Source organism: Mobula hypostoma, chromosome 26 (genome assembly GCF_963921235.1).
Source record: "Mobula hypostoma chromosome 26, sMobHyp1.1, whole genome shotgun sequence".
Taxonomy (NCBI): Eukaryota; Metazoa; Chordata; class Chondrichthyes; order Myliobatiformes; family Myliobatidae; genus Mobula; species Mobula hypostoma.
In genome coordinates this window covers 28,869,899-28,890,439 of record NC_086122.1, presented here as the reverse complement: position 1 = coordinate 28,890,439, position 20,541 = coordinate 28,869,899, and the positions used below count along the sequence as shown (strand labels likewise).

At 42.6% G+C, this 20,541-nt stretch overlaps 1 protein-coding gene across 1 annotated transcript in view; it reads right to left on the bottom strand.

Annotated features, from left to right (window-relative positions):
* Positions 1–6,063, bottom strand: part of LOC134338146 (hippocalcin-like protein 1) — a 167,414-nt gene extending 161,351 nt beyond the window's left edge. The window contains exons 1-2 of the mRNA XM_063033733.1: positions 5,814–6,063; positions 5,292–5,358 (exon numbers count right to left, since the gene is read on the bottom strand). The gene's annotated coding sequence lies outside the window, so the exon portion shown is untranslated. The remainder of the gene's footprint in view (positions 1–5,291; positions 5,359–5,813) is intronic.
* Between the last annotated feature and the right edge of the window lie 14,478 nt (positions 6,064–20,541).

Below are 20,541 nucleotides of genomic sequence, written 5' to 3'. Positions count from 1 at the left end.
CCCCCTCAAAACTTATCTCTAAGTTCCAAGACCCTGGCTTCTACACCTCCCTGTGCAATTGGATCCTCAATTTCCTCACTGGCAGACTCCAGTTGGTACAGATTGGCAAGAGCACCTCCTCTACGTTCACCATCAGCAGGGTTGCACCACAAGGCTGTGTGCTTAGTCCCCTGCTTTACTCACGTTATACTAATGTCTGTGTGGCTAAGTACAACTCCATTGCCATGTTTAAATTTGCTGGTGACACCTCTGTTGTTGGCCAAATCAAAGGTGGTGATGGATCAACAAAAAGGAAGGAGATTGAAAACCTGGTTGAGTGGTGCCACAACAACAACCCTTCACTCAATGTCAGCAGAACCAAGGAGACGATTACCAACTATAGAAGGAAGAAGCCAGAAGTCCATGAGTTAAGTCCTCATTAGGGGAACGGAGGTGGAGAGCGTCAGTAGCTTTAAGTTCCTTGGCATCAACATATCAAATCTGTCCTGGATCCAACATACAAGTGTCATCACAAAGTACCATTGCACCTCTACTCAATGCCCAGGTAAGGAAATGGCTGAAGGAAGAGGTGGATACAGCCCAGTCCAGCACAGGCAATGCCCCCTGCACCACTGAGTACATTTAGAGTAAATGGAGCATGGCCATAAGAAAGCAGCATCCATGAAAAAGCCCCACCATCCAGGCCATACCCTTTTCTTGCTACTACCACTGTACAGGAGGTACTGAGGACCCACACCACCAGGTTCAGGAACAGTTATTACCCTACAGCCATCAGGCTCCTGAACCAGGGCAGATAACTCATTCACCACTACCCTGAACTAATTCTATGACCCACTTTCAAGGACTCTTTACAACTCAAGTTCCTGGCATTTGTTCAGTTTCTCTTCTTTTGCACGCTGGTTGCTTATTAGTCTTTGTCTGTTTATGTGTAGCTCTTGTAAAATTTTCTGACTTAATTTTTTTCTGCCAGTGCCTGCAAGGATATGAATATCAAGGTAACATATTACGGCATATAGTATATATAACTTGGGTAATAAATCTACTTTGAACTTTAAAAAGCTGGAGTGAGATGTAGGGGGTGTTACAATCTCATTGCAGTGTTACTGGTGGACCACAATAAAATACTCATCCATGTAGTATGAAAGCTGGTACCAGAGTCAAACTGATACACAAGCTGTACAAAATGTTTAATCAAGCACGCTCTGACATGAGACAGCATTTCCACAGAATAAACCTGATTTTTCATCTGATATAACATGGGCGATTTTCAGACGAGTGGCAAGATCCTTGGAAGCAATCTCATGTAAGAAATATTATAGTTCACCTTTGACAATGTAAAAGGTGTATGCAATTGTTGTATTGAAATCTGTTTTGGTGCCAGTGGGCAGCAATAGATTAATACTCCAGGTCCACACATGCACACTTGGAATATTCTTTGCAGAGCTGCACAACCCTTCACAAGACAAGTCATTTTCACCTGCGTTTTTGAAGGATGGCTGTCTTCAAAGCCATTTCAGGTTAAACTTAAAAATAAATCAGCTACTGTATCTGCCGATTGTGCAATGCATTAGAAAACCTTACACTGACCTAAACAGGGGGCTGGCTGCAAATTCAAACAGACTTCTGTACATTTATGTTGTCTGTATAATCCCTACTTCTTAGTCCTATCTTTACATTCATTCGAAAGAAAATCTGCAGGGCTGGCAATGTCAGCTGATTAATTCAGACAGATGCATTTTTAATTATCCATGAATTCACACTCTACTGGGCAGTGAAACTATCATTCACACCCACATGTAAACAAGATAAATTGCCTGAGATGCATAGCAATTCCTCCACAAGAAGGAATTGGCTAATGATTAATAAGTGCTGTGGGTCCTCTGTACAAATGAACAGGATCAATGCCAATAAACTTGGGCCAAGATTGTGTGTGCGGGTTGCTTCAATATTTGCTGCTCAACGCAAAATTGAATGTGGTGCAATAATTATATGTTGATTTTTAAAAATATATATACAGGTAACTCTTTGGTCTTGGATACTGGTAGCCTGCAGTATCGCTCACTAATTAACTGTCGTACTATCAGCAATATTTATTTATTCAGATATAGTGTGGAACACGTCCTTCCAGCCCTTCGAGGCACGCCACCCAGCAATCCCCCAATATAACCCTAGTTAATCACAGGACAAATTACAATGACCAATAAACCTACCAACCGGTACGTCTTTGGACTGTTGGAGGAAACCAGAGCACCCAGAGGAAACCCACGCCATCACGGAGAGAACATACAAACTCCTTACAAGCAGTGGTGGGAATTGAACCTGGGTTGCTGCTACTGTAAAGCATTGTCCTAACCGATACGCTACCGTCCTGCCCCACTACGCTAATATGTGCTGACCAAACTGAAATCCATAATGGTTAAACTTATAAAGACATTGCATAAAGTGCAGTTGGCCAATTTACTTCATGTGTTACTCAATCACAGTGCAAACAAACAGATCAAAATACAATAAAACTGTACAAAGCACATTATTAAAAACAAATAGATGTTATGTGATTACAACCTATAGTTATAAAGCACCTGAACAGTGTCCTCACAGTTTGTTATCACATGAATCCCTTATTGATGGTCATCATCTAAATGCTCCTGTATATTAATTATTCTTAATATAAAATTCCACTGATGATACATATTAAAAATCTCTGCCTTACGCCATGAAGAAATTCATGTTGCGAATGCACTAATAAATGGCATGCACAACTTTTGTTATCAAAGGAACTTTTTCCTTTGCATTACTGTTTATATTTTTATGCATTTCTTCTTGTGATAGTTCTACGGATGTACTGTGGAGAGCATTCTGTCTGCATCACCGTCTGGTATGGGGGGTGGGGGCAGCTACTGCACAGGACCGAAATAAGCCACAGAGCGTTGCAAACTTAGTCAGCTCCATCATGGGCACTAGCCTCCATAGTATCCAGGACATCTTCATGGAGAGATACCTCAGAAAGGAGACGTCCATCATTAAAGACCCCCACCCAGGACAAGCCCCCTTCTCATTGTCACCATCAGGAAGAATTACAGAAACCCGAAGGCACACACTCAGTGATTCAGGAACAGCTTCTTCTCCTCCGCCATCTGATTTCTGAATGGACATTGAACCCACGAACACTATCTTACTACTTTTTTAATTTCTATTTTTGGCACTACTTAGTTAATTTAACTATTTTATATATATACTTGCTGTAATTCATTTTGTTTCTCAATTATTATGCATTGCATTGTAATGCTGCTACAAAGACAACAAATTTCATGATATATGCAGGTGATACTAAACCTGATTCAGATTCTACGACGTGAAATGGGACTTATTCTCTATCCTCATTGCCCCCCCACCAAAAAACTGAGAAGGGGTTAAGAATTAATTACATGTAGGCCAGTCAGGGCAGCAGATCTCCTTCTGTGAAAAGATGGGTCTTTATAACAATCTGGCAGCTTCAGGTTTGAGATCAGCAATTTTTAATAAGAGATTTATTTAACTTGAAATTAAATTCCCCAGTCCTGGAGGGGGATTTGAACCAACACATTTACATTAACGGTCTGAGTCTCTGGATGCTTGTCCAGCAGCTTAATAACAATGCTACCATCCAAAAATAATCAGAGGAAGCAAAGCTGAAATTTGAAACTGTGGTGGATTCAAAAGCAGTAATTTAGTCAAATCTCCGATTCTCTGAGACATGGACGACACTAATCATTTCACCCCTCCCACACATCTGAAAATGCACCTATTCCTTCCACCATTCCAGCATACCTGAAATCTGAAAGTCACTTTGCAGCAATAAGAAGCTTCAATATTTGACATATATAAAAATTGTTGAAACTTGATGATAAAGGTCTCCTAATTGGGGTAGTTACTTTGTGGATGGGATGACAGTGTATTAACCTTGAGAAATTCCTTGTTTTCCATGTTACGAGTGCCAGCTAACTACAGTCTATTTTCTCGTATGCATGAGAAGGTGAAGAATGGATTATTGCTGACCCACAGTGAAATATGATTGGGGTGGAGAAAAGAGAAAATTATCAATGCACAGAATGGGAATTTATCAGGGTGTAGAATGAATATTAAGATTGTGAAAATTACAAAGAGACTCTAAATCTATGTGCAATAGAAAACTTGGCAATTGCAAATGCAATATCAGAGTTTAAAGACAGGTGGACATACGGTACTTCATAAAAATTTGATTTGACACCCTAACTAAATCAAGATAACTTAGCCAGAGAGTGGTGAATCTGTGGAATTCTTTGCCAAAGGCAGCTGTGGAGGCAGATATACTTAAGGCAGAGGTTGACAGATTCTTGATTGGTCAGGGCATGGAGGGACGTGGGGAGATGGCAGGAGATTGGGCTGAGAGGGAAAATGGATCAGCCATGATCAGCCTGACTTGATGGGCCAAATGGTCCAATTCTTCTCCTATATCTGACAGTCTTATTAGATCAGAAGATTTGACTGAAGCCACTGACCTGCAATAAGACATCTGGGACCTACCTTTCACTTGACTTTATGATTGGAGAATTAAATAAGTGGAATGAACTTATCTAGACTTGGAATAGTCCACTGTTTGGCAATCCAAATGGAGTGGCGAGTACAGTGTATCACGGCTGGTAAAACAGGCATTGTTTAATTTTACCTGGAATTTCAGGATAGCTAAAGCCGTACAGGTAAAAGGTCGCTGCAGGAACTAGGAACTCAGAACCCATGTCAGTCAGGGTCTCACGCCTCGGGGCTTTAATGCTCCTGACGGTTGTAGAACACTTTGCATCAATGTAAACCCGGCTGTATAAGCAAAGCCTTGATGTGCGGAGGTCTTGCATTCTTGCAGCAGGAGATGACCGCTAGAAGTGTTAGCATTTAGATTTAAAACGGATGCAGCCTCAGAAGCACAATGCTGCATCGTATTACCTACCCAGAGTCAAGCATAATCAAAAATAATGACACGTTCTGAGTTTTCTTTCACAAAAAGTGAAAACAAATTTATCCACTCACTCGAAGATTATTTCATTCCCGCGAAGTGTGCGGCTCCATTGAACCTCTCAGAGTGCGAGCTGCTAACTCTACGCAAAACTGGAGCACATGCAGCAAGCGCTTCAGACCTCCGGCTGCAGGCAACGGATTATCATCGTCTGATTAGCAGACTGCACCGAGATTTATTCCCGCAAATCCCCCGGCGCTGCAAACAACAACGGGATAACAGGGGAGAAAAGACATCATTCCAGAGTAAATTAATTTTGACTTACCAGTTCTGAGAAGTTGGAGCTCGAGTGGAAAACTAAGTTGATCCGAGGGGATAAAATCTTCTTCGCCCTGGAATTAAAAAAGATCTATTTACTGATTGTTAAAACGACCAGAATGCAGCCCCATGCAGTGAAAGGGCTCTGATAATAGACCATTCACCTATGCAAGTATGCCACTGGTATTCTCCACGGCATTTAAAAGTACATGCAGATTCTCTTTAACTGCATTTACTCGCGCTGAAAGTAGGCAAGATAGACCCATTTATCCAACACATTTATTAAACTGTTATTCGGGACTGCATCAGAAGTAATAACCGGTGCTCAAGGTCATCGCCAGAAAATTAACGCGATTTAACACATTGTAAATGCTGTTCGCGGCTACCGAAAAGATCGTGATATACATCAAACGGTACAGCAGAAATTGTAATTTCAAGTGCAGAATTGTTGGTGTCCAGAAAACTGAGTCCATCCCCCTGAGACTCAATTACTTCTCAGGGGACATTTAATCCAGGCTCTGCACTTTACCTTCCAGGGACGGAATGCAGTCCTCTTGCCTTGTCTCGGATGTCCTTTTAATAAAGTCAATCCCGACGTGGGGACGACGTGAAACCGACACAGTTCAGGAGCACAATGCAACAATGTAACAATTCGCAGCACGGCTGAGTCTCACACGGAGCGTGCCCATTCCGCTGCGGGGGAAAGAACGCTTGCCCTCCGAAGCACGTTTGTCACTTTACGGACACCAAGCTGTTCTTTCATTTCGCGTGTATCATTTATTGGTGCGGTAATTGCCCGTGTCGTGGCCGGCACCTTTCTTTTTTGCCAATTTATGAAGCGGCTGATAGGTTTTGAGTTACATCTGCTTCCCCCACCCCCCGTCCCCTGCTCTGTGTTGATGCATTCCTGCGAATTGTATCTTCCAGCAGGATGTCCAGGCTGTATCAATGAAGGCGGGAGATGCTCTTGAACCCTTGCTGGTAGAGCACGCTGATTCACATCAGTCACGGCACAGGCGAGCTGCACGACATTTTCCAGATTAAAAAAATGCGGTGGCGATTTCATTCACCAAGACTTGAAGCACAGCCTGCGCTATAAATATATCGCGTAGTCTCGAAATACTCTGCGTATAAACTTTGCTACTTACCGAGCGACAATTGATTGATACTCTTTAATGATGTGTCAAAGTAATAATGGCCGCGAAGGTGCCAGCTTTGTGAGTTCCTTCGCCAGCTCAGAATTGTATTCCTGACAGTGACAGTAAAGGTCAAGCAATCGAATGAATGCGATCTTCCAGTGGCTTGCTGATAAATTGGCTGGTTGGCGGGAATTGAATGAAACGCGGTAATTCAGTTGCGGGTCCAATGAGTTTAGATTAGGCGTTCAAAGCAAAATCACATTTTCTGGCCAGAGAGGGTGATATTTGTTGGCTCTGAGAAATTGGGGCCATGAGCTTCTTCAATTTGTGATGAAGATACTCCCATAATTGTGTTAGGCCGGCAGTTCCAGGAATCTGTCAGCATTGCGCGTCGGGGGAGGTGTGTGATGTGCGGGGGCAAACTGGACTTGGAGCTAATGGGTGGTTTCCAGGGCTGAGGTCTGTTACAACGTTGGTTTAAGGGTCCAACCCAACTGAAGCGCTGGTAGAGTTGCTGGGTTCACACCAACATAAAATATAAAGGCCATTCGGCCCACCGAGTCTGCTCTATCAATGTCATCATGGCTGATCCATTTTCTCTCCTAACACCAATCTCTTGCCTTCTCCCTGTATCCCTCCATGCCCTGACTAATCAGGAATCTATCAACCTCTGCCTTAAATATACCCAGTGACTTGGCCTCCACAGCTGCCTGTGGGAATGAATTCCTCATCTCTGTTGTAAAAGGACGCCCCTCTATTTTGAGGCTGTGTCCTCTGGACTTTGATTCCCCCGCCATAGGAAACATCTTCTCCACATCCACTCTATCGAGGCCGTTCAATACTCAAATTGCTCCAATTAGGCCCTCATTCTTCTGGATTCCAGTGGGTACCGGCCCAGAGCCATCAAACACTCATCATATGACAAACTTTCCAATCCTGGAATCATTTCCATGAACCTCCTAATGCTTTACTATTGTCATATTACTGAGCTACAGGGAAAGACTTGTCTGGCGTGCTGTCCACACAGATTGTTCATTACAACATTGAGGTATTTCAAGGTAAAATAATAGACTACGGAATAAAGTGTTACAGTTGTGGAGAAAATGTAGTTAGACAATAAAGTGCGATACCATACTGAGGTAGATTGTGAGGTCAAGAGCCCATCTTATCATATTAGGCTTCTGTCTTATGACAGCTGGGTAGAAACTATCCTTGAGCCTGGTGCTACATTCTTTAGGGCTTTTGTATCTTCTGACCAATAGGAGAAGGGAGAAGAGATCATTTTCAGGGTGGGCGGGATCACTGATGATATTGGTTACTTTACGGAGTCTGCAACAAGGGTAGGCAGAGTCGATGGAGGTGAGCTGGTTTCTGTGATGTGCTGTGCCATGATAAGACCATAAGACATAGGAGCAGAATTAGGCCATCTGGCCCATTGAGGCTGCTCCACCTTTCAATCATGGCTGATCCTTTTTTTTACTATCTCCTCCTCAACCCCAGTTCCCGGCCTTCTCCCCGTAACCCTTGATGCCATGTCTAATCAAGAACCTGTCAACCTCTGCCTTAAATACACCTGACAACCTGGCCTCCACAGCTGCATGTGGCAACAAATTCCACAAATTCACCACCCTTTGGCCGATGCATCCAGACAGGATGCTTTCTATAGTGCATCTCATGTTCTCAATATTTATTGTTTATTTATTTATTATTATTTCTTTCTTTTTGTATTTGCACAGTTTGTTGTTTTTTTGCATGCTGGTTAAATGCACCCATAGGTGTGGTCTTTCTATTATGGTTATTATTTTATTATGGATTTATTGAGTATGCCTGCAAGTAAATGAATCTCAGGGGTGTATGTGTTGACATATACGTACTTTGATAATAAATTTACTTTGAACTCTGAATCAATTAGAAAGTTGGTATATTCTGGTCTCGGCCGTGAGAGATTTGCTCACTGTCAAGTTAATCTGACTGAATATTATCAAGTGTATAAGTCTCCTTCCCTCCTCCTCAACTTCCCTTGGCTGCTTGTTTGTCCTGAGTGGCTCTCCCCCATGCAAATTTTTCTGTGATCACCAGTCCACCTCAGGCCCTGCCACCACAGACCTTGCTCTCTACCTCTCCAGCCCTCACATTTGCAGTCTTTGAGACCGCTGGGGATTATGGATGAGGGCCCAATTCTACCGCAGGTGTTGCTTTACACATCCTCTGGGGTAAAATATCAGAGGAAAATGGTGGGGGAGGGTTGCCAAAGGCCAGCTCTAAACTGTAACCCCTAAACTAGGGTTACATAATTGTGGGTCATTTCTTGGCCCTAATTCAGTGTGGATTCAGAACAGTGAGCCGGAAACAGAGACCTATAGAGAGGGAGGCAGGGGCCTGTTAGAATGGGATTCCAAGCCATTATAGCTCTTCAATTATCCAAGCTGGGAAAGTACTTCTGACCCTTTCCAATTTGTCACACTGCTCCCTGCTAGTCATACACAGGACTTGGTGGTGGACGAACTGGAAGTATCAAATCGAGAAGGTAGTCTTAACCTGTTTGGCTGCTTTGTCCTCAGCAGAATTGGAGATGTTGAAGTTGCACTTACTTGTGTGATATAGTCGTGCTATTACTTAAAGGTAGTGGAAAGTCAACAATGGTTTCAACAGTCGAGCTGCTCATTGTGAAATGCCCATCCTTTCATCTGGTTATGTTGCCAAGTGACTAACATGGCTGTGGACTTAAGTCTCTGGTTGGTCACTCTCAGCAGGTTCATGATGAAATCCTGGGCCATATAATGTGTCAGTGGTTATGCTTTCTCTGAAAGTCATAGGGTCATGGAGCACTGCAGGACAAAAGCAGGCTCTTGGGCCTATCTAGTCTACACCGGCCTGATTGTTTGCTTAGTTTGCATCTACTTGCACCCAGATGATACCCCTGCACCTATCCAAACTTCTCTGCAATGGAACCCGCATCTACCACTTCTGCTGGCAGCTCGTTCTGCACTTGACCCACCCTGGTGAAGATGTTCCCCCTCGGATTCCCCATAATATTTCACCTTTCACCCTAAACCTATGACCTCAGCCAGCCTGAGGGAAAATTTTTGATGGAGATGGTCATTTCTTGGTACTAACGTGCTGTGGATTCAAAACAGCGAGCAGCAAGCAGGGAGATATAGAGGGGGAGAGAGAAAAACAGAAAAGCATATTAGATCTTCAAGGAGCGATGCTTCAAAAAGGCAGCATCCATCATTAAGAACCCCTATCACCCTGGACATGCCTTGTTCTCATTGTTCCATCAGGGAGGAAGCACAGGAGCCTGAAGGGACACACTCAACCATTCAACTTCTCCCCCTCTGCCATCCGATTTCTGAATGGACATTGAACCCATGAACACTACCTCACTACTTTCGTTGCATTATTTATTTAATTTAATGATTTAATTTGTATTTACAGTACTTACTGTAATTTACAGTTTCCTCTCTCTATTATTATGTATTGCAATGTACTGCTGCCACAAAGATGAATTTCACAACATATGCCGGTGATATTAAACCTGATTCTGATTCTGATTCTGATCAGGTTTTCAGCTAATTATCCAATAATCTAAACTGGGAAAATACTTGCGCGAATATGATGGGATCAAGACTGCCCTATGTCACCTTTGCAATTCATACAAGCTGCCTTTATTCCACTTTGGTTCAAGTGGAGAACACTCTGCTGTATTAGAGCAAATTAGCCATTTTCCTCATCACTCTGTTAACGACGACAATAACAGCCGATCAGAAAATATTGCCTCAACAAATTGATAGGTTTGAAGAATGTGAAGCCGCCAACACATTCATGCAAAATTAAGTTTTCTGAAATATTTTTATAGAAAAGTCAATTAAGGGACTATCTGAAATGAAATTAATTTTAGCAAGTCCCCTCAATTACAGCAAATTTTGATAATAGCATAATCTTTTACGTTTAACATGAAGAATTATGGCATGAAAAAGAAATTAAAGCTTGATTTCCTCTTCCAATTACTGTAAAAATAAGGAAAACTTGTTAGTATAATGCCTGTCACAATCTTATTAGGGTTATTGATGTAATACAGAAAATGTTGAATGTGTAATCTATAGCCGGCTGGGAAGACATAGATCAAACACATTCATTATTGATGCTTATCGGGAAGGCTGACAGGTAACAAGTAGGTGCGGGTGAAGTGAACGGACAGCATAATGGATGGTATGTGTGTGGAACCATACCTCAGAAAGGAATCATAGCAATATGGAAATGGGAGGAGAGCAGAATGTTGTATGAACCAATTGTTACTAAAGTGGGAACAGCACTTCTACTCATCTCCGCTCTGCTGAATTTACCATATTAGTATGCAGAAGGCCAACCTCATTGCCCAGGGAATCTCCGTGCTCTGCAACACTTCTTTAGGGGGATAGCCAATCGAAGTGAGCTGCAGACAGTTGTAAAATTAGTCAGCTCTATCATGGGCACTAGTGTTGCATAGCGTCTAGGTCATCTTCAAGGAGCGATGAGTCAGAAAGGCAGCAAACATCATTAAGGACCTCCACCACCCAGGACATGCCCTCTTCTTATTGCTACCATCAGGAAGGAGATATAAAAGCCTGAAGGCAACACACTCAGTGATTCAGGAACAGCTTCTTCCCCTTTGCCATCAGATTTCGGAATGGACATTGACCCCATGAACACTACCTCAATACTTTTTCAGTTCTTTTTTTTTGCACTATTTATTTAATTTAACTGTTTAATATACCTTCTATATACTTACTGTAATTCACAGTTTTTTTCTCTCTATTGTTAGGTATTGCATTGTACTGCTGCAACAAAGTTAACAAATTACGCGACACATGCTGGTGATATTAAACCTGATTCTGATTTCGCTAGTGATAGAACAGTGTGTGTGGGTGGGCAATAGCAAACGTCACTCACAGAATCCTCTGGAAGCCAACAACAAGTCCTTCCAGCTTTGCCAACTGTCAAAGGTATCAAAAACTTTATATTCTGGAACAGTTAAAGACACATTAATAGTGAAATAATTAAGGTTCCTTAAAATCAATCTTACAAATCATAAGAAATAACTAAATAACATAATAGAAATAAAGCAAAACTCAGATAATGGAAATAATTGTACCCCACGTCAAATTTCCCTTTTCTCCCCTGCAGCCTATATAATTGATATTGGAGTGAAAGGGGTTCAGATTCCCACATCTGATTTCATGCGGCCTTGGGAGAGGGTGATGAAACAGCAGTTTCTATGGCAGGGACGCTGGGGACTCTGAGCTAGCACATACAAGTAACTCTGTGATGAAGCACAGCCAGGAAATTGTCAATGCCCCTTAGCCAGCTTGCTTGGGACATCTTTTTTTAAGGAATACCAGCAGTTTGGTAGGGAACAAATAGCGTTTACCAGCGAAAAGAAAGACTAATGTGGTTCTTACTTTTGAGAACTGCACCTCCTGCACTTATCTAAATGGGTACATCATCACCTCTTCTCAGGAGGTAAGATTCCTCTGATGAGAACAGGAGACTGCCTGCGGTACTCTCCACTTAACAACTAGCTAATAAAATCACACATTTAGAAAGTTGCAAATCTGTAGCATACACTTCCACAATTCCCTTCGCAAGCTGCTGACAACTTTCCACGGATCATCTCAGCTGAAGCTTCTGTTGCCTGTCCTTGCCGATGGCTGTAGACTGGAGACTGGAAACCAGGCCTGGAGTTGGAAAAGTGTCCGCGTGTGTGGGTGGGAGGGATGAACAGGGCTTGTTCTGCTGTTGCTGCCTTGTTGCTTATTGTGTTTTATGCTGTTCTGCTGAGCATTGGCACCAGAATGTGCGGGGACACTTGTGGGCTGCCCCCAGCACATCCTTAGATTGTGCTGGTTGGTGACGCAAATGACGCATTTCAGTGTATGTTTCGACCTGAATTCAAATCTGAATCCACCAATATCCTCCCTCCCTGTACTCAACATCTCTGATTGAATGCATGTCAGACATTTCAGTCCCATTTCCGTCCCCCTTTCCACTTTTCACTCTTCAGACCACATTACTTCCATTCCACTTTGTTTCCTCTATACATTTCCTTATTTGCCATCCATCTTCCCTGATTATTTTTCTTATCAGAACTTTGGGACCTCCTCATCTATCAACCATTCTTCACTTTCTTTTCTCTTGTCATGCATTCTTTCCTCGCCCCAGTCAGCATAATGACATCCAATTCTCACACAATGCTGGAGGAATTCAGCGGGTCGGGTCACTCTGCTCCTCCTACCTACTCCAGCTCTTCTGTCTTTACATACAGCGCAGAGTAGGCCTTCTGAACCTTTGAGCTGAGCTGCTGAGCAATCCCCCAGCTTTTTTACAATGATCAGTTAAGGAAACCAAAGAAATCAACGTCACATGGAGAACCTATGAAGGGATCCTATTCTGGTTGGCTGCCGGTTACCAGTGGTGTTCCACAGGAGTCCACGTTGGGGCTGCTTCTTTTTACATTGTACATCAACGAATTGGATTTTGGAATAGATGGCTTTGTGGCTAAGTTTGCTGATGATACAAAGATAGGTGGAGGGACCGGTAGTGCTGAGGAAACAGAGGATCTGCAGAGAGACTTGGATAGATTGGAAGAATGGGCAAAGAAGTGGCAAATGAAATACAATGTTGGCAAGTGTATGGTTATGCACTTTGGTAGAAGAAATAAACAGGCAGACTATTATTTAAATGGGGAGAGAATTCAAAGTTCTGAGATGCAATGGACTTGGGAGTCCTCGTGCAGGATACCCTTAAGGTTAACCTCCAGGTTGAGTCAGTGGTGAAGAAGGCAAATGCAATGTTGGCATTCATTTCTAGAGGAATAGAGTATAGGAGCAGGGATGTGATGTTGAGGCTCTATAAGGCGCTGGTGAGACCTCACTTGGAGTACTGTGGGCAGTTTTGGGGTCCTTATTTAAGAAAGGATGTGCTGACATTGGAGAGGGTTCGGGGAGGATTCACTAGAATGATTCTGGGAATGAGAGGGTTAACATATGAGGAACGTTTGTCCGCTCTTGACCTCATAGAAACATTTCGAATGTTAAAAGGCATGGACAGAGTGGATGTGGCAAAGTTGTTTCCCATGGTGGGGGAGTCTAGTACAAGAGGGCATGACTTAAGGATTGAAGGGCACCCATTCAGAACAGAGATGCGAAGAAATTTTTTTAGCCAGAGGGTGGTGAATCTGTTGCCATGGGCGGCAGTGGAGGCCAAGTCATTGAGTGTATTTAAGGCAGAGATTGATAGGTATCTGAGTAGCCAGGGCATCAAAGGTTATGGTGAGAAGGCGGGGGAGTGGGACTAAATGGGAGAATGGATCAGCTCATGATAAGATGGCAGAGCAGACTAGATGGGCCGAATGGCTGAATTCTGCTCCTTTGTCTCATGGTCTTAATGCACAAGCTCCTTACAAGCAGCAGTGGGAATTGAACTCGGGCTGCCTGCACTATAAACCGTTGTGCTAACCACTATGCCATCATGCTGTCCCAACCCTATGCTCATCTCCTCCACTCCTCTTGTCCTTCTCTATTTCTCAAACGGCATATTCACCTACCCTACTCATTGCCCTCAGATCCCAGATCCGTTCCCTTTTCCTTTCTCCCCTTCTCCTTCACTAGACACTTCCTCACAGTCCCGATCCCCGTCTTCTTCCTCGACCCCTTCCTCTCCGACTTGGACTACACATGTTCTTCACTGTACCTGTATGTTTCCAATGTTCTCTTTTATTAGCACAAGAGGTTCTGGACGCTGGAAATCCGGAGCAACAGACACAAAATGCTGGAGCAACTCAGCAGGTCAGGCAGCATCTATGGAAATGAATAAACTGTCGACGTTTCGGGCCGAGTCCTTTCTTAAATCTAATGCGTGGGCACGTGGCCAAGTGGTTAAGGCATTCGACTAGTGACCTGAAGGTCGTGAGTTCGAGCCCCAGCCGAGGCAACGTGTTGTGTCCTTGAGCAAGGCACTTAACCACATATTGCTCTGCGACGACGCTGGTGCCAAGCTGTATGGGTCCTAATGCCCTTCCCTTGGACAACATCGGTGCCGTGGAGAGGGAAGACTTGCAGCATGGGCAACTGCCGGTCTTCCATACAACCTTGCCCAGGCCTGCGCCCTGGAGAGTGAAGACTTTCCAGGCGCAGATCCATGGTCTCGCAAGACTAACAGATGCCTTAAAATCTAAATACTTTAGGAGGCTTTGATTTCCTTTGTGCAATACTTTTGGGAGAACAGCCACATTAATAGCTACAGAATAGCCTCTGCCATTTTGGGTGCACACTGCTCCCTGCAAAGTTAAACATCTTAGTCTGTTTAAGTCACATGACTTGCTGAGCAACTTGGCAGAAATGGATTCTGCATCAATTGCAGCCAGAATACTTATATCCTCAGATGAAAGATGATGGATATCCGCTACTAACATCTTTATTAAGTATCCTATTCTGTTTTCAGCTTTGATTGATGTTGTTATTTATTATGTTTAATCCAATTTCATGGCTAATCAGTCAAACAATAGCACCTCCCTGTAAAGGGAATAGTGTGGACGATTCAAAGCTGCGGTGTGTCTGGGGCTCAGTTTCTCTACCTTCCTGCTGTTCTTTGCAACATGAAAAACATAAACAGTGCCATCTGCAATTTATTATAAACTCCGCATCCCTGTGCCTCCTTTCAGTAAAATCTAAACCCCTGTGGTCGCATTTCTGTCATTCTGTGTCAGCTTTGTTCATTGTAAACTTCTGTACTGACGCACATAATGACTAAAGGAACAAAGGACAGATTTCCTCTGGTAGAAGTGTTCAGGCAAGAAGGCATAACTTTAATATTACTGCCAGGCGATTTTGTTGTCTAGTAGGAAGCATTTCTCACAAAAAACTTGGAGGAAATTGGGACTCTGCTTGCAAATTTCTATAGATGTACCGTGGAGGGGGTTCTAACTGGCTGCATTACCCTCCGGTGTGAGGGGTGGGCACTGCACAGGATCAAAATAAGCTGCAGAAAGTCGTGAACTCAGTCAGTTCCATCATGGGCACCAGCCTCTGTAGCGTCCAGGACAGCTTCAAGGAGCGACGCCTCAAAAAGACGGCATCCATCATTAAGGACTCCCATCACCCAGGACATGCCCTCTTCTCATTTCTTCCATCAGGGAGGAAGTACAGGAGCCTGAAGGCACATACTCAGTGATGTAGGAACTGCTTCTTCCCCTCTGCCATCTGATTTCCGAATGGACATTGAACCCATATCTGCCGCTGATAAGACCATAAGACTATAAGACATAGGGGCAGAATTAGGCCATTCAGCCCATCACGTCCGCTTTGCCATTTCATCATGGCTGATCCCTGATCCCATTCAACCCCATACACCTGCCTTTTCACCATATCCCTCGATGCCTCAATCAATCAAGAATCTTATCAACTTCTGCTTTGAATATAGCCATGGACTTGGACTCCACAGCTGTCTGTGGTAGAATATTCCACAGATTCAACACTCTTTGGCTAAAAAAAATCCTCCTTACTTCTGTTCTGGAAGGTTGCCCCTCAATTTTGAGGTTATGCTCTCTAGTTTTAGATACTGTCACCAGAGGAAACATCCTATCCACATCCACCTTATCTAGTCCTTTCAAAATGTGTAGGTTTCAATGAGATCCCCACACATTTTTCTAAATTACAGTGAATACAAGCCCAAAGCTGCCAAACACTCCTAATATGTTAACCCCCTCATTCCCAGAATCATCCCCGCGAGCCTCCCCTGGATTCTCTCCAATGACAGCATATCCCTTCCGAGATAAGGGGCCCAAAACTGTTGACCATACTCCAAGTGTGGCCTGACTAGGGTCTTATAAAGGTTCAGCATTAAACCCGATTCGGATTCTGATCTTTTCTCCCAAAAATGCTCTTGAAGGAAGTCAATTCCAAAAGTTAAAAACAGAGATTGATGGATTTTTGTTTTCCAGGGATTGACATTATGGGATCAAGTTGATTAAATGGAGTTGTTGGTGGTCAGCCATGAACAAACTGAATGATGGTTAAATGACTCCTTATCTACTCCTGTGTTCAAAATAAATTTATTATCGAAGTACATATATGTCACCTTATACAACCCCGAGGCTCATTTTCTTGTTGGGATTCACAGCTGAGCAAAGAAGTACAATGGAATTAATGAAAACCTCTACACACTCAAAGGCTGACAAACAACCAATGTGCAAAAGAAGGCAAAGTAAGAGAAAATCATGGTAATAGTAACTAAAAAGTAATAAATAATACTGAGAACCTGAGTTGTCCAGGGGTTGTGGAATCAGTTCAGTGCTGAAGTGAGTAAAGTTACCCACACTGGTTCAGGAGCCTGATGGTTAAATGGTAGTAACTGTTCCTGATCCAGTTAGCATGGGGCATAAGGGTCAATATATTATTATACTGCTCTGAGTGATTAAAAATGATGGCGTGGGACTTCCTTTCAAAATAATAGTGAATCTTTTGGCACTCACTAGACGTTAAGGCATAAATGATGCTGTTCTATAACCATAGAAACTACAGCACAGAAACAGGCCTTTTGGCCCTTCTTGGCTGTGCCAAACCATTTTCTGCCTAGTCCCACTGACCTGCACTCGGACCATATCCCTCCATACACCTCCCATCCATGTATCTGTCCAATTTATTCTTAAGTGTTAAAAAATAACCCGCATTTACCACCTCGTCTGGCAGCTCATTCCATACTCCCACCACTCTCTGTGTGAAGAAGCCCTCCCTAATGTTCCCTTTAAACTTTTGCCCCCTCACCCTTAACCCATGTCCTCTGGTTTTTTTCTCCCCTTGCCTCAGTGGAAAAAGGTTCATAGTTTAACAGCAACATCCCAGTATTGAAGTTTGACTGAAGCCATTCAGTTAGTAGCTTCCGAAAACAGCATCGCTCTTTCTGCTTCATTGCCGAATTGCAGCTGGAAGTGCAAAGGCGTAATATCATTGCAGTGTGCATGAAATAAACTCTCCACAAACCTCTTCCTTTGTTTCTATATTCATTCGCCGGTACGAAGTGGTGTTGGGAAATCCAGCATTGTTGTCCATCATTACTACCCCTGAGAAGATACTGAAGAGCTGCTTTCTTGAACTGCTGCAACACCTGAATTCAAGGCAGTTTCGTTGTACTAATAGACAGCAAGCTGAACAGTTTAGGCCCAGCAACAATGAAAGAATGGCAAAATATTTCCAAGTAGGGCTGCTTTGTGCTTTGGATAGGTACATGGATGGTAGGGGTATGGAGAGCTATGTTTCCGGGGAAGGTTGAAGGGAATAGACACCCTTCCCAGTTTAAATGGGGGCAGTTTAAATGGTTTAGCATGGACTAGATGGGCCGAAGGGCATATTTCTGTGCTATACTTTTCTATTACTCCATGACTCTATGACTCTATGACAAAGTCATCACCCGATGACATTGTGATTTGTCTCGGAATACATTGGTCATTGTTACAAATGACACATTTCACTGTTTGTTTTGATGTTTCAATGCACATGTGACAAATAAGCTAATCTTTAAAAAAAATCTTCATCCATTATAACAAAGGAGGGTTTTGACTGTTTAGTTATGGCTGGAATCAACTCTTGCCTCAGTAGAGACCTGGAACTGCTTCAGTTTGACCATCACCACATCAGTTCTATGACAGATGCTATCTCGCTGGTTCCCCACTCTGTTCTGGAGCAGTTGGACAACCAGAACACGTATGTCAGACTGTTATATTCATTTGCAAGGGTCAGCATTCAACATCACAAACTTCTTGTGAAGATTCAAGACCTGGACTTCTGTGACTGGCTCATTGACTTCATCACTGGGAGACAGTAATCAGAATGGGTTGGAAGGCTCATGTCATCCTCACTGACCATTAATACAGGCACCCCTCAAAGCTGAGGGGTGAAAACCTCTCATGTGACCACAGAATATATTTTGTTTTCTCCCTCTCTCTGTCTCAACTTTGTCATATTTATTTTGTTAATTTTTTTTGTTAATTTAAATTGATGTTAATTTTCATCTGTCATGTTTGTAATGTATTGTGCTGCTACTGCTGGGTAAAGCTAATTTTCAATGCAGTTCTACCCTGGGTAGGTACGCCATGAGAATAAAATTGAATTTGAACTTGAGAGTTTAGGATGTATTCATGTGTTGTAGGGAATTCAAAGTTTTAAGTTCAAAGTAAATTTATTGTCAATGTTCATACAGTGTCTTGAAAAAGTATTCAATCCCCACAACTATTTTCACATTTTACTGCCTCTCATTTTCTAATTTTAAAATATATTGAAGTAAGGTTTTGGAGCTAATCTGCAAAATATTGTGCATCATGCTAAATCAAAAGAGAAATTCCAAAACCTGTCTTCAATTTACTGAAAATTAGGTTAAAAGCCAAAATTGTGAGGCTGCAATTACTATGGTAACTTTCTTCAGCTGCAATACTGTATATTACCTTACCAGCTCACCCAATTTGTTGATGTAGAAATTTGGAGTAAATAAATACCCCAAGGTGCAAAGATATGGTAGACTTTCAACAGACCAAACCAAAATGAAGACAAAAGAGCATTCAAGTCAAGTCAGAGAAATGATAATAGTGAAGCACAAATCTGGGGAAGGGTACAAGTCCATCTCAAAGGAACTGAACATACCTCGGAGCTCAGTGCAGACCATCATGAAAAAATGGAAAGAATATGAACCACAGCCTCAATGTCTAGGTCAGGCCACCCCTCTAAACTTAGTCGCCGGAGAAGAATGACACTTGGAAACGAGGCTACTGTGATGCCAGCAGTCACTCTGAATGAGTTGCAAAAGTCAGTGGCTGCAAATGGAGATGATGTTCATGGCTCTACAATCCCTAAGGCCTTGGACTAAAAGGGCATTTATGGAAGAGTGGCAAGAAAGAAGTCTTTGCTAAAAAAAAGCATATCCTTGCCTGTAAAGACTTTGCACAGATACTTGAAAGATACTGTAAAGATGTGGAAGAAGGCCTTGTGGTTGAATGAGACTAAAGTGGAACTTCTTGGTCTCAACACGAAGTGGCACATGTGGCATAAAATCTAATCTTGCACATCAGCCACTTAAAACCATCCCTACTGTAAAGTATGGTGGTCTGGCAGTTTGATGTTTATTTTTAGAAGCTTTTTGTATGACGCATGACTCTGGGGTTGTACACCTAATGGGTTCTTATTTTTCTCACTTTTCTGCCTAGTAGGTTTTTTTTGTTATCACAAATTTCTTTTTCAGTCTTTAAGATAATGTCTTTTTTTGAGACATTCTAAGTGTTGTTACTTCAATGGGTTACTCATTTTTTTTGTATAATATAACAATAAAAAGATTTGAAACGTAAAGTATGGTGGAGGTAGCAGCATGTTATGGGGATGGTTTTCAGTAACAGTGACTGAAAATCTGGTCAGGAATGATGGGAAGATGAATGCTGCTAAATACAAAGAGACCCTGGATAAAAACCCACTAGCCGCTGCCAGAAAATTTATACAGGGGAGGAAGGCTATCTTTTAGCAGGACTATGACCCAAAACATACTGCCAGAGCAACCATGGAGTGGCTTCAAATGAAGAAAATTGATGTCCTTGAGTGGCCCAGTCAGAGTCCTGACCTTAACCCAATCGAACACCTCTGGCAAGACCTCAAGACCGCTGCCCACTGCTGCTCCCCCAGTAAGCTGGCACAGCTAGAGCAATTTTGCAAGGGGGAATGGGCAAATCTTGCCCCATCATATTCTGCAAAGCTAACAGAGACTTATCCAAAAGGACCGTTGGCTATAATAGCTGTAGGAGGTGGTACCACTGAGTACTGAGCAAAGGGGGATGGATACTTTTGAACTGCTAACATCTCAGTTTTTGAATTTTTAGTTTCTTATGTTATACCATTTTCCGGGAGATTTTGGGCTCTACAGTGAAAAAAGGAGCATGTTGAATTGAATTGAATTGACTTTACTTCTTACATCCTTCACATACATGAGGAGTAAAAATCTTTACATTATGGTTCCATCTAAATGTTCAATGTGCAATTTATAGTAACTTATAATAAATATCATGTGCAACAGAACAGTCACTATAGCACAGAAATACAATTGTAT